At 42.5% G+C, this 12104-nt stretch overlaps 1 long non-coding RNA gene across 1 annotated transcript in view; it reads right to left on the reverse strand.

Moving 5' to 3' along the window:
• LOC132694868 (uncharacterized) overlaps nucleotides 1-12104 on the reverse strand; it is a 33642-nt gene that overhangs the window by 20955 nt on the left and 583 nt on the right. The gene's annotated exons all lie outside the window — the stretch shown is intronic.

The raw sequence follows: 12104 nt of genomic DNA on the forward strand, positions 1-12104 counted from the left end.
CCCGAGGGCTTCTCCAGTTCAGAACTGTGGATGTCTAAGTGTGGGAAGAAGACAAGGCAGGCGCTACATTCCACACAGCTGGCTATTGATAAATCTAAGGTCCCCTTTACAGGTTCTTTCAGAGCCATTTCATCCTACACTTGAAAAATCTCTAACCTGAGACACAAGTGCCCTTTGTGAAAGTGGAAGTTTGTGATGGAGTGAAGAACCAGAAATCTCAGGTCTTTTGTGCTCTGGTGACTACTTTTGTATTTCTTATGACTTTCCAAAGATCTGGAAGTTTTATGCAGGACACAGAGGTAACACCAGAATAAACTGTTCCAGTTGGCTTAGTAATCTTCTCAACACACTGTCATGAAGCGAGTATTCAAAACTGAATATTGCACCAGACTGTTTCTCCCCTGCCCTTACAGCAGTAACGACAGCAAAACAACTGGTGACCATGAATGTGAAGGTCCAGCCTATCCGTAGCCAACACTTGTGCAAGGCCTATGCTGAGTCTTTAAGGAAGAGCAGAGAAAAAACCCGTGCCCTGCGGCTAAGGAGCTTTCAATGGGGAAACAAAACACATAGCCGATAAGACTGCGTGGAGCTCTAACAGCAAAGGCCAGGGCGCCCCAAGTGTGGGAGGGGACACTTTCTGAGATGGGACAGGTTTCCTCAAACAAATGAGGCTTAGGAAAACAGTTTTGGTAAGACGCAGCATAGTTTGGAAAACAGTAGAAACAACAGTTTGGCCTTTTCCAAAAAATAAGGGGATGGGAAGAGAATGAGTAACGCACATTAAAATATGAAGAGAAAATATTCAAAAAGCTTAAGAACACATATAGTGAATTTGAAATGCCGTAAACAGACGCTGTCCTCACGAAACAGGATGAACATGGCAACAGACACTCATTTTTGAGTCCTACCTACCCAATTTCTCCTAGGCTTAAAGAACTAAGGCTGGCACTTTGAAGATGATGGACTGGAAGGTTTCATGCTCTGGGCTCTGAGGGCCTCCCCAACACGGAGGAGGGGCAGAGTCTATCAGCTCTGACCCAAGGCTCAGTCCAGCAGAACTAAGTTGCCTGAAAAAACAGCAAGACAGAATTCCGCTGGCCCCTCTGGCCCCACCTCAGTATTCCCACTAGAGCCTTGAGTTTCTGCTTATCCAAAACATGGCTTCCGTTTCATGTGTGGTGATTTGCTTTGGCTCTGGCTTCAACTGGTCACCCCCATCCCTGACTACCCTCCCGCCTTTGTAGGAGTCAACATACAGGTCTAAACATGCGGTGCTTCCTGGGAAATCCACAAGGTGGCACTAATACCACAGACAGGAACAACTTAGAAAAAAATGCTTGTGTGAACAGGTGTAGGATGACTGCCCAGAAGGAACCCCTGTTTCCGGCCACCAGAGGGACCAGCAATTCCCTCACCTGCTTCTCTGTTACTACTACATTCTGACTCCATCTGGAAGGGGCTGGTGTGATTCATGACTTCTGACTCTCTTCAGTGATTGGCAAACTGGCAGCCTGCAGACACATTTAGTTTGACTCTCACCATGATTTAAATTGCCTTGGACTTACTTGCCAATGTAAGATGAGAGCTTCCACATAAAAGTCAGGATTTTAACTACTCTTGCTAAATCCACGTCCCGGCAACGACAGGCCCAAGGGACAATAAGGGCTGCAGCCAATGATGGTCTGACCCTTTTTCTGCCCCCTAGCATCCACTGAGCTTGACTCACTCATTGATGTCACCTGCCTGTCCCCTACTGTGTTTGCCACTCTGCAGCCTAAAATATGTCAGTCTTAACCTCTCTGCTATGATGTAAGACCCCTATAAGTCCCAGGTGGAACAGGCCTGGGATCCTTAGTCCACTTTTCTGCCCCAAATAAAGACCTCTACTCCCCATGAGCCTTCAGAATTGCTTTTCTCTCTTTATGGGTTTTTAGATCAGATAACCAGGGGCTGGGCCAGATTTTGAAATTCCTTTGAGACCCCTGTGCTCAGTCCACACTGGGGTCTGCAGGTGGGCCAGGTGGACAGGGTTCAAGATCAGCTTTTTCTTTGTTTGTTTTTGTAGGCTCTTTTCATTTCCATGGTACCTCAATGACCCCATGAGAAGATGCACCTGTAAGATTTTTCAATCTGTTGAAATAGTACAGGGGCTCAGTCAGAGGAGCATGCGACTCTTGATCTTAGGGTCATGAGTTTGAGCCCCACGTTGGGTGTGGGGCATAAATAAATTTACTTGAATAAATTAATTTTTTACAAAAAGGAAAAGCACAAATACCATGGCTGTTTCAGTATCCTGTCCCTTAAAATGATGACTTTTTATCCCCTCCTTTCACATGTGGGGCTCCTGGACACTGCTCATTCCTCCAACAGACTGCACGGGGCTGGTTAGATGCCAGGCATTCTGCACCAAACACTTCATTCAACAGATATTTCTTCAGTACCTGCATTTCCAGGAACGACGTCCCTGCACTGCTTGGTCTTGGTGGTTAATGGCAGAAACAGAGAAGTCACACAACGGCTGCTACTTGAGCGTGGTGGCAAAGAAGAGGGTGGTCTCGTGGGCTGCCTGCTCTGGAATCCCCATTGGTCTACCCACTAGCTTTGTAGCCTTGGGCATGTCACTTTTCCCCTCAGTGAGTCTGTTCCCTCATCTGTGAAATGGGGTGAGATAATAACAGTACCTCGTGAGTTAACTCATTGGAGCACTTCCTCATGCCTGGCACACAGCCAGAGCTTGATGAACGGTAGCAGTCCCCAGGCTAAAGTGGCATATGAGACAGGCACCTAATTCGGTCTTTTGAAAAATTAATGTCACAGGTACCAATTGTTTAGCTACTCAACACAGCCAACATAGGCACTGAGATGAGGGAGGCTTTTAGATAACTAGCAGCTAAGTGCTTTTTGTGAGATTTTAAAAGAGCTTTTCATGAGCATCCTATGTAATCCTCACAACTTGCTATGCATCTGATACTTCATTTTGTAGCTAAGTGACTTGAGGGTCACACAGCTCACAATAAGGAATCAGAGTAGGACCAGAACCCGGATGTGGCTCACTTAGATACCACATATCTCCTGCTACGCCGGGCTGCTTGACTTATTTGTATTTTGCTTACTGAGGATTGAGCTGAGAGAGTGAGACTTTCAGCCGAGGTGGGGTGGATTGGATGATACTGCTTGTTGAAATTGCCAGGTGGAATGTCACCTTCAGTGAAGACAAGGTCCAAGAAGAAAGAAAAGGGCCTTACGGTCTAAGGAGAAGTTTTGGTGGATTTATATCCTGGAAGTAGCATTTTCTTTCCCAGCATTTTGCCTTGCTTCTTGGTTATTCTTCACAGTGATTCTGTTCAGGTTCCTCTCAGTACATGTGGTTTATACAAGTGTAGCCACTGCGATTGTCAACCAGAGCTCACAGGAGCAGGAATGCAATAGTTTTTCCCTAAAACTAGTTTTGACCGGAAGACTCTGCCTCTCAGGCCCTTCTTAGTGTGCTTTCTGCCTTCCTAGGTTTGCATTCTTGTTTGGGTTTGCCTAGCCCCAGCACTCAGGGTGTGATGGAGGGTGAACTGGAGGCCTCCAGTTCAAGCCTGCAGAGCCCCTTCGGGATCAATGACTGCATACAGAAGTAAGTAGATTCTCAAAGTCTTGGTTGATATTTGTAGCCATTAAAAAATTTTAAGTGTGTGAGTATTGGCCACTCCCTTGCAACCTTGCTATCCACTTACAAGCAAACCTTGGGCTAAATTTTGCAGCACATCCATGCAGACATTTAGCAGACACACAGAAGGCCCTAAATGCTTCACACCGTCTGTCCTCCAGTGCTGTAACAGCACAGGGTTCTGTCTCTACCACTACCTTGCATGAAGGTTTCATTCCTCTAGGTAAATGTTCCAAAGGTAGGATTATCTGACCTTTAGAGTCAGCAAAAGGAACCAGAAGGCCTCCTGATCCTATGGCTGGACAGAGGGCTATTTAACGTATGAGGTTCCATGACACCCTGAGGGTTTAGGCCAGTCCCCCTAGATCCCTCATTCTGTTTATTCGGAGGTGAGGAGTGTCTAATATACCTATTTGGATTTCAGTGAGGCCCATAACTAACTTGCACTATTAGAGTTGACAGGCTGCTATTTTCACCAATACAATCTCATTTCTGAAATTCAGGATATTAATTAAAGTATCCATTATAAATCAAGACTCAGATAACTGAAGTTCTTGTGGACTATGGTTCTTCTGATTAGGATACCTGTGGACCAGGGGCATCTGGTTGGCTCAGTTGGTTAAGTGTCTGCCTCTTGATTTTGGCTCAAGTCATGATCTCATGGTTTGTGGGTTCGAGCCACACATGGGGCTCTGCACTGACAGCCTGGAGCCTGCTTGGGACTGTCTGTCTCCCTCTCTGTCTGCCCCTCCTCTGCTCTTTTTGAAAAATAAATAAATGAACATTAAACAAAAAAAGGATACCTGTGGACCACCCCTAGATTGTACATCCTTGATTAGGATGTGTTATGAACTAAATGTTTGTGTCCCCCCTCACCCCCAAATTCATATGTTGACTCTTTATAACCAGTGTAATGGTATTGCAGGTGAGGCCTTTGGGAGGTGATTGGGTCACGGATGGGATTAGGGCCCTTGAAAGAAGAAGCCAGAGGGCTAGCTAGCTCTCTCTCCACCTTGTGAGGATACAAAGAGAAACAGGTGGTCTGCAGCCCAGAAGAGGGCTCTCTCCAGAACCTGACTGTACTAGTACCCAGCCCGGGATGTCCAGCTTCCAGAATGGTGAGAGATCAACAACATCTGCTGTTTAAGCCACCCTGTCAGTGGTGTTCTGGTACAGCAGCTGGAGCCAACCAAGACAGAATGCTTGTGGTATCTGGGTTATAGCTTACCTGAATCACCCATACAGGCCATATATTCTATAATGTTTAAAGAAAACTGCAGACATTGCAAATGGGCCTTTCTTGGTGACGTTTTGCTGCTCTTGGATGTAAAAGAAATACTCTGCTGTTCCCACATGATGCTGGGGCTTGGAACTAAAAGATTATTGTGGGCTCTGTCCAGGGCACTGCACAGCTACCGCTTCTCTGGGGGTCTCTCCCCCTGACCTGGGGAGCTCCTCCTGGGAAAGGAGCATGGGATCCTTTCCCCCCAAGCCCCAAAACTTATGTCATTTACAAATCACATCACCATGGAGTGCCTGGGTGGCTCAGTCAGTTAAGTGTCTGACTTTGACACAGGTCATGATCCCACGGCTCTTGAGTTTGAGCCCTGCATCGGGCTTGTTGGCATGAATGCAGAGCCTGCTTCGGGTCTTCTGTCCCCGCCCCTCGCCGCCTCCCTCCTTCCCCCCTTGCTCTCTCTCTTAAAAATAAAAATTAATGAATTAAAAAAATCACGTCACTAGTTTGTCCCTATTTCTCAGGGACCCACCAATATGGAGAATCCTAGTTCATTCAGGGAAGGGAGCCTTCTCGTCACCTTTGTGTAAGCCTTTGTTTCTGTCAAGATTATTTCATTATCCTTGGGGGAGAGATTCTTTTCCTAGGCTCTTTATTGTCACTTTCCCTTACCTGAAAAAGGGGACACAGGATAAAGTACCAAAAAATGCAGGGGACAAATACTGGAGGAAAAACACTGAGTACTGTTTCAAAAAATACCATCCTACCAGGGATGCAGGAGTTGGGGACCCTCATGGGTCCATGACACTCTTAGGTTAGGGTTGCCCAGCAGGGGAGGCATTGAAGTGGTCCGAGAACTTGGGCTTCTGCAACTTTATATTCATGGCTCAGTTCAATGAGCCTCTGGGCATTTTGGTCAATACTTTCCTGGAAGGTCTTGATGCCTTAGATATCGTATAAGCAATCATTCAGGGGCACCTGGCTTGTTCAGCTGGAAGAGTGTGTGACTCTTGATCTTGGGGTCATGAGTTTGAGCCCCATGTTGGGCGTGGAGATTACGAAAAAAAAAAAAATAATAATAAAGGAAAAGAAAAAGCAATCATAACTTACATTTTCCATATGTCTCTGTAAAATCAAAATGAAGACACTATGGAAAATTTGCTTTGCTATGGCATTTTCTACTGCCTTACTTGCTTCACACTCTACATCTTTCTAGATACTAGGACCAAGAGACCAAGATTTTAGGGTCCTAAGTCTTCTCTTTTTCTTAGCATTTTGTCCAGGCTGTGGCAAAAGCAAGAGCCTTGACCTTCCCACTCGCCACCTCCCTAGTACTTCCTATTTGTCTGGAGTACTACTGACTGTACCATACATTTGTATGTTTCATACAGACTGTCATGTGTATTGTGATGGGGAGAGTCAGGGTGCCATAGTGGAAAGAGTCTCACTTAAGCAAGAAGATCTGCCTTTGGATCCCAAGGCTGCCACTGTATGAGCTCTGAGACTGTTCTTTTATAAAACAGGAGACCTCGCTGGATTAAGAGGATTAAGTGAGGCAGTCTATGTAAAGTGTACTACACAGCAAGAACAAGAATGGGCTAGTCCGATACATGCAAACACATCAATACTGTGTGAATTGTTTTTAAAGGTGTTATATATGCATATGTTAATTTTTCAAAAGGTCAGCGGTGGAGGGGGAAATGTTGTTTTTCTGTGGATCCTGCTAGAGGAGAGTACTCTTGATACCATAGCAGTGAAACTGTAAGCATTTATAACCTTCATTGTATCCCCTCCGTGCTGCTGCCATTCTTCCAAATAGCAATGAACTTGGGCTTGGGGAGACTTCTTTTCCCCACTAAGTGACAGGCTCAAAGGCAAGGCATGAAAAGGGATTAGTGGATACATGTATTCAAATAAAGGGGAGTTCCCCAGAAGCACGTCAGGCTGAGAAGGCATCCTTCGACTGTCCATCAGTAGAAAAGCTATTTGACTGACAGATATGATTTTTTGGAACGAGCAATAATGGAGAACTATGGGTGACAGATGTCAGATGCTGGCAGAGCGGCTGCCAAAACAAATCTCCCTCCACCTTCAGACATCAAGCTGATGGAGGACTGGGCACAGTTGGACTGGCAGCCCCTTCTCACTCGGATCATCGGTCACATTATTATTTCTCAGTCACTGGACAAAGCAGATGGTTTACCATGTATTTGTGATTTTGTGTTGGCCTAGAAATTCTGTGTTTCCATCAGGGTACAGCATGTAATCAATTATGACAGTGGGTGGTGCAAGAAAATCCCTGCCAGTAAAAGTTGAAGACTTTCTCTTTTATTAAATTTGCATAAACCACTATAATTTCCAACTTGAAAGCAATAGTGGGACAAAGCAAAGTAGTGTTGTTAGAAATAACTTGGGTAATTGCAAAACCACAATTCTCAGTTGGTCCTGGAGTCTCTCAGTTTGTACTGGTATCTGATGTCAGTTTTGTCTGTCCAGTTTTAGTCTTAAAATTTTCTTGTCTCTATTCTCGTCTTAAAGAACTTTATCTTAGAATCATAAAGTGACATAATCAGAGCCAAAGTCTGTAAAAGTAAACAGAATAAATCAAGAATACACATACCCATCAACTCAGATTTCTTTTTGAATATTCAGCTCTACTCTATTAAATGGTAATAATACTAAATTGGCTTGCCTTAGCATGTGAGTGGCTACATACAAAGAACAATATATACATTCTCTCTCATCCGCCCTCTGAATAATTTTCTTTGTGAAAGACCTCTCACATATATTTATGGAAAAAAATCCTTTAGTAATAAAAGAGCACAAGAATTTTTAACATTATAAATATTGCCTAGAGAAATCTTTGACACAAATAACATGTTTCTTCTTGTCTTTTTTTAAATGCCTGAATTTTTTCTTATAAAATCAGTCTCAGTGAATAGTTTTCTATCTTAACCTTCCCGCCACCGCCCCCACCTTCCATTTATTCACCTATCAGGGGAATGTTACCATATTATTAGATATTCTTTAGGAACATGATTTCCAATGATGGCAAATATTGATTGAGTTCGTAAATTGTGTCTGGCGCTGTTCTAGGCACTGAAGACATGAAAAAGAACATGATAGTCCCTAGCCTCAAGGAATTTATATTCTAGCAGAGACAGGTGATAAACCTGTAAAAACAGTGAATAAATGATATAGTTCCAGATAAAATACGATGATAGATGGTGACTGGCAGGCTACTTTGCTTGAGGGAAGCCCTCTTGATGAGGTGACTTGAGTTAGGATTGGGAAGCTGAGAAGGAGAAAAGCACTCAATGTCTTGGGAAAGAACTTTGTAAGCAGAAGTAACAAAAAATGCAAGGACCCTGAGACATGAGTGAGCATGTCATGGTCTAGGAACAGAGAGAAGCATTATAGCTGGAGCTTGGTGGGGAGGGGGAGTGAATAGGGAAATGAGTTTAGAGATCTAGAGGGGACCCAAGTCACCTTGGCCTTGTGGGAGGTTGGATAAGGAGGTGGGACTTTATTCTAGTGGCGATAAGACTCCATTAGAGAATTTTCCAGCAAGGGGCTGGCACGATGTGATTATAAAGACATCACTTTGGCAGCTGAGTAGGAGATGGTGTATGGTATACAAGAGCACAGGCAGCAGAGCTGTGTTAACAAGCTCTCACAATCATCCAGGCAAGAGACAACGAAGCTCAGGACAGGATGTAGTAAGGTCACAAGGAAGAGGGAAGAGTGATGGACTCAACACATAACTTGGTGATAAACCCCATAGAAATTTTTTTTAAGTTTTAGATTTATGTATTGACTTATGAAGATTTGAACAACACAATAAATAAACTTAATTAGACATGCAAAGAGCTTTGCATCCAATGACGAGTGAACCCATATTCTTCATGAGCACACATGAGACATTTACACAAAACGACCACGGACTAGATGACAAAAATGAGTCTCTAAAGTTTCAAAGATGTGCATCTTCAAAGATCTTTGAAGTACTGTAGATATAAGTCTATTACTTTTAGTGTTAATCTCAGAATAAGAAAAGAAAAACCCTTTAGTTAAAAAACTTATAAACAAGAAGAATAGAAATTTCATGACTCCTATTAACCAACAGGCCAGCATTTGGTACCAGTATAATTAATTTCACCCTTAATGCTATTGTTGAAAGTATTTAAGTGCCTGGGAAACCCATGCTCTCTTTCCTCCCTGATCTTACATTCTGAGTAGATCAAGCCCTTTCACACTTGGCGCATCTTCAGTGAAGACTATAATTAAATCTTTATTTGAAAACATGACTAAAAGTCCAGCACTCCCTGCATTACAGAGGCTACAGGAATTTGTGGTGAATTTGATGGGGAGTGTTAGGTTAAGGTATAGAATCAAGGATTACATGGGCAACTGGGTACTGCCATGAGATGAGAAAAACTTGAGGAGTGAGTGGTCTTAGGAGGTAAACATTAAAGATTCTGTGTGGGAAAAGTTAGCCCCAGAGGCCTGTTGGAGCTCCAAGTGAAGATGCTGGGTGGGTAACTGGACAAATGTAGGTGGAGATTGGGGGAACTTGCAGACTAGAGAAATAAATAACATCTATACACTGGATAGGATCACCTAGGAGACTGCATAGTTAAGGAGAAAAAGAGAGCTAAGGGCAGAATCCTGGGATACGCCAACATGCACAGTATTTATGGCATTGTCCACTTGCAGGCCTTTATGTGTTCCCCACATTTCCTGTCACATTTGCAGTTAAATAGGGCCATGTCAATAGCTCTGGACAATGCATGGAGGAAGCATCTAAGAACTGGTTCAAGACCTTCAGTTGTTCTCCTCTCCTGCCCCAGGAATCATGAATCTATGTGTTGCAACTGATGTCTGTCAGCCATAATCTCTGAGTAACTACGTGGAACAAAGCCCCTTTCTGATCCATGTTAGACATGTTACATGACAGAGAAACTATTATTATGTGTTAAGCCATGGCAAACTTCAGGGTTAATTTGTTACCTCAGCATACCTTGGCTGATCCTAATTCAGAATTCCGTCATATGCCATACCATAACAAAGCACTATTTTTCATTAAAAAAAGGGGGGGAGCATATGTGATTTGATAGGTTGCCAACAAAAGTATATCAGTGGTTATTTAAAACTTCTAGCAAAACAAAATTTAAACAAATTCCTTGTTCATTTTAGAAGCTGAAGAGCAATTCCAGAACTGTTGAGTGAATAATGCAAGATTATGTCCATTCTTTCCAGGATCCTCATCTCTCACCTATTTTCTTTTTCTGATTCTTAAAGTTTATGAAACATTCTTTTTATGCACATTTCTTGGAAAATTCTTTATGTTAATATTGGTGCTTTATAATTTTCTAAATTTCTCCTAGATTAATACTCTCCCATTCATCAGCTAATTTTTTAGATGTATGATTCATTTGACAAATTGATCATAACAAATATACCTCATTCATTCATTTAATAAATTTTAATTTAGTCTCATTGTCTTTTAAACATTTTGATAGGAGCCAGGGAGAGAATGAAACATGGTCAGTACTTACTTTATGTCATGATCTCACAGTTTGTGGGTTTGAGCTCCGTGTCCGGCTCTGTGCTGACAGCTCAGAGCCTGGAGCCTGCTTCAGATTCTGTCTCTCTCTCTTTCTCTGCCCCTTCCCTGCTCATGCTCTGTCTCTCTGTCTCTCAAAAATAAATGTTAAAAAAAAAAAAAAAAAAAGAAATGTACTCAGACTACCTTAAAGAGAAAGAGATTTTATTGTAAAAATAGAACCTTCAAAGTATCTGGTATTATGGCAGCCTGCGGGACTAGGGGCCAGGTAGTCTCCGTGTTACACACTTATGTCTACTTCTGTCTTTTTTTTTTTTTTTTCTCTTTCTGATTTCTTCCATTACCTTTGCCTGTTCTTACTCCCTACTCTGTAAATCTGTTCTCAAGCTTGTATTATTTGTGGTTTGTTTCTTCATAGCTTCAATCTGCATGCTCCCTTATAGTTAAATCTTATGGTTTCTCTACCTAATTAATTTCCTTTTTCTAGTTCAAACTTCCAGGAGAATCTGTTGGACTGCTTCATTCATTCAGGCATTCAGAACATTTATATGAACTACCTACTATGTGTAGGCAATGTATCCCTATGGTAATTTGGGCCCCCTTTTAGAACTCTGAATTATCCCTCCTCTCTCATTCCAAAACTGACTGTTCCCTGGGATCTTGCTAGGGATGCTGAATTTGGCCTCCATTCCCAATCTACTAAATCAGAATCTTATTTTAAGATGATCCCCAGGTTATTTGTATGCCCATTCAAGTTCGAGAAGCACTGTTTTAAAGTTCTAGTTCTCAAAGCTGGCTGTACAGTGGAAACATTTGGGGATTAAAAAAAAAAATACCGATGCCTGGATCCTTCCTGCAGAAGTTCAGATTTAATTTTCTGGGGTGCGGCACTCAAAAGGTGCTAGATGATTCCAATGTGTAGGCAGGTTTGAAAATCTCCGAATCAGTCCTGTGTCACCACTGACCAACTGTAAGCCTAGAATAATTGCTTAGTTTCTCTCTAGGCCAGATTCCTTGTATCTTAAGTGAAGATACCCTGTTTACCTCAGAGTTGTTCTGAGAGACAAATGTGATCACACATGTAAAACATTTGAAATGTGTGCCTATAAATCCCATGCATCACTTAAGTTCTTTAAACCCAACTTTTCATATATAATTGGGGAGAAATGCATTATCATATATGAGAAGTTAAGTAAAAATGCATGGAAAACAATGTAAAAGTTAACATCATTAAACTTTGTCATTGTAAAGCTAACACGAGTAAGCTTTACCTGTTATCCCATTTTACTTATCATATAACTGAGAGAGAGATTAAGTAGCTCTCTCAAGACCCTGAAAGCTGTAAAAGAAACATTATTCACCAGATGCTCTTCAAAAATGACAGGGGAACCTTAAGACCATTGCAACTGGGGTCAAGACTATTGCAATGTGTCAGAGAGACTGAATTCAACTCCAAGTACAACAGGCACCAATAGGGTTTATTGCCAGGGGTCAGGGCGAGGGAGGGAATGGAAACTTATTAACAGGAAGTTGGTTAGATATCAAGGTTGAGGGGGAAGAGGAGCTCCATTAAATACCAAGGGTGGAGGAAGAGGAGCTTGATTAGATACTAAAGGTAAGGGGATTCTTGATAAACTGGCTTC

This window comes from Panthera onca, chromosome B4 (genome assembly GCF_046562875.1).
Source record: "Panthera onca isolate mPanOnc1 chromosome B4, mPanOnc1 haplotype 2, whole genome shotgun sequence".
NCBI classification, from domain to species: domain Eukaryota; kingdom Metazoa; phylum Chordata; class Mammalia; order Carnivora; family Felidae; genus Panthera; species Panthera onca.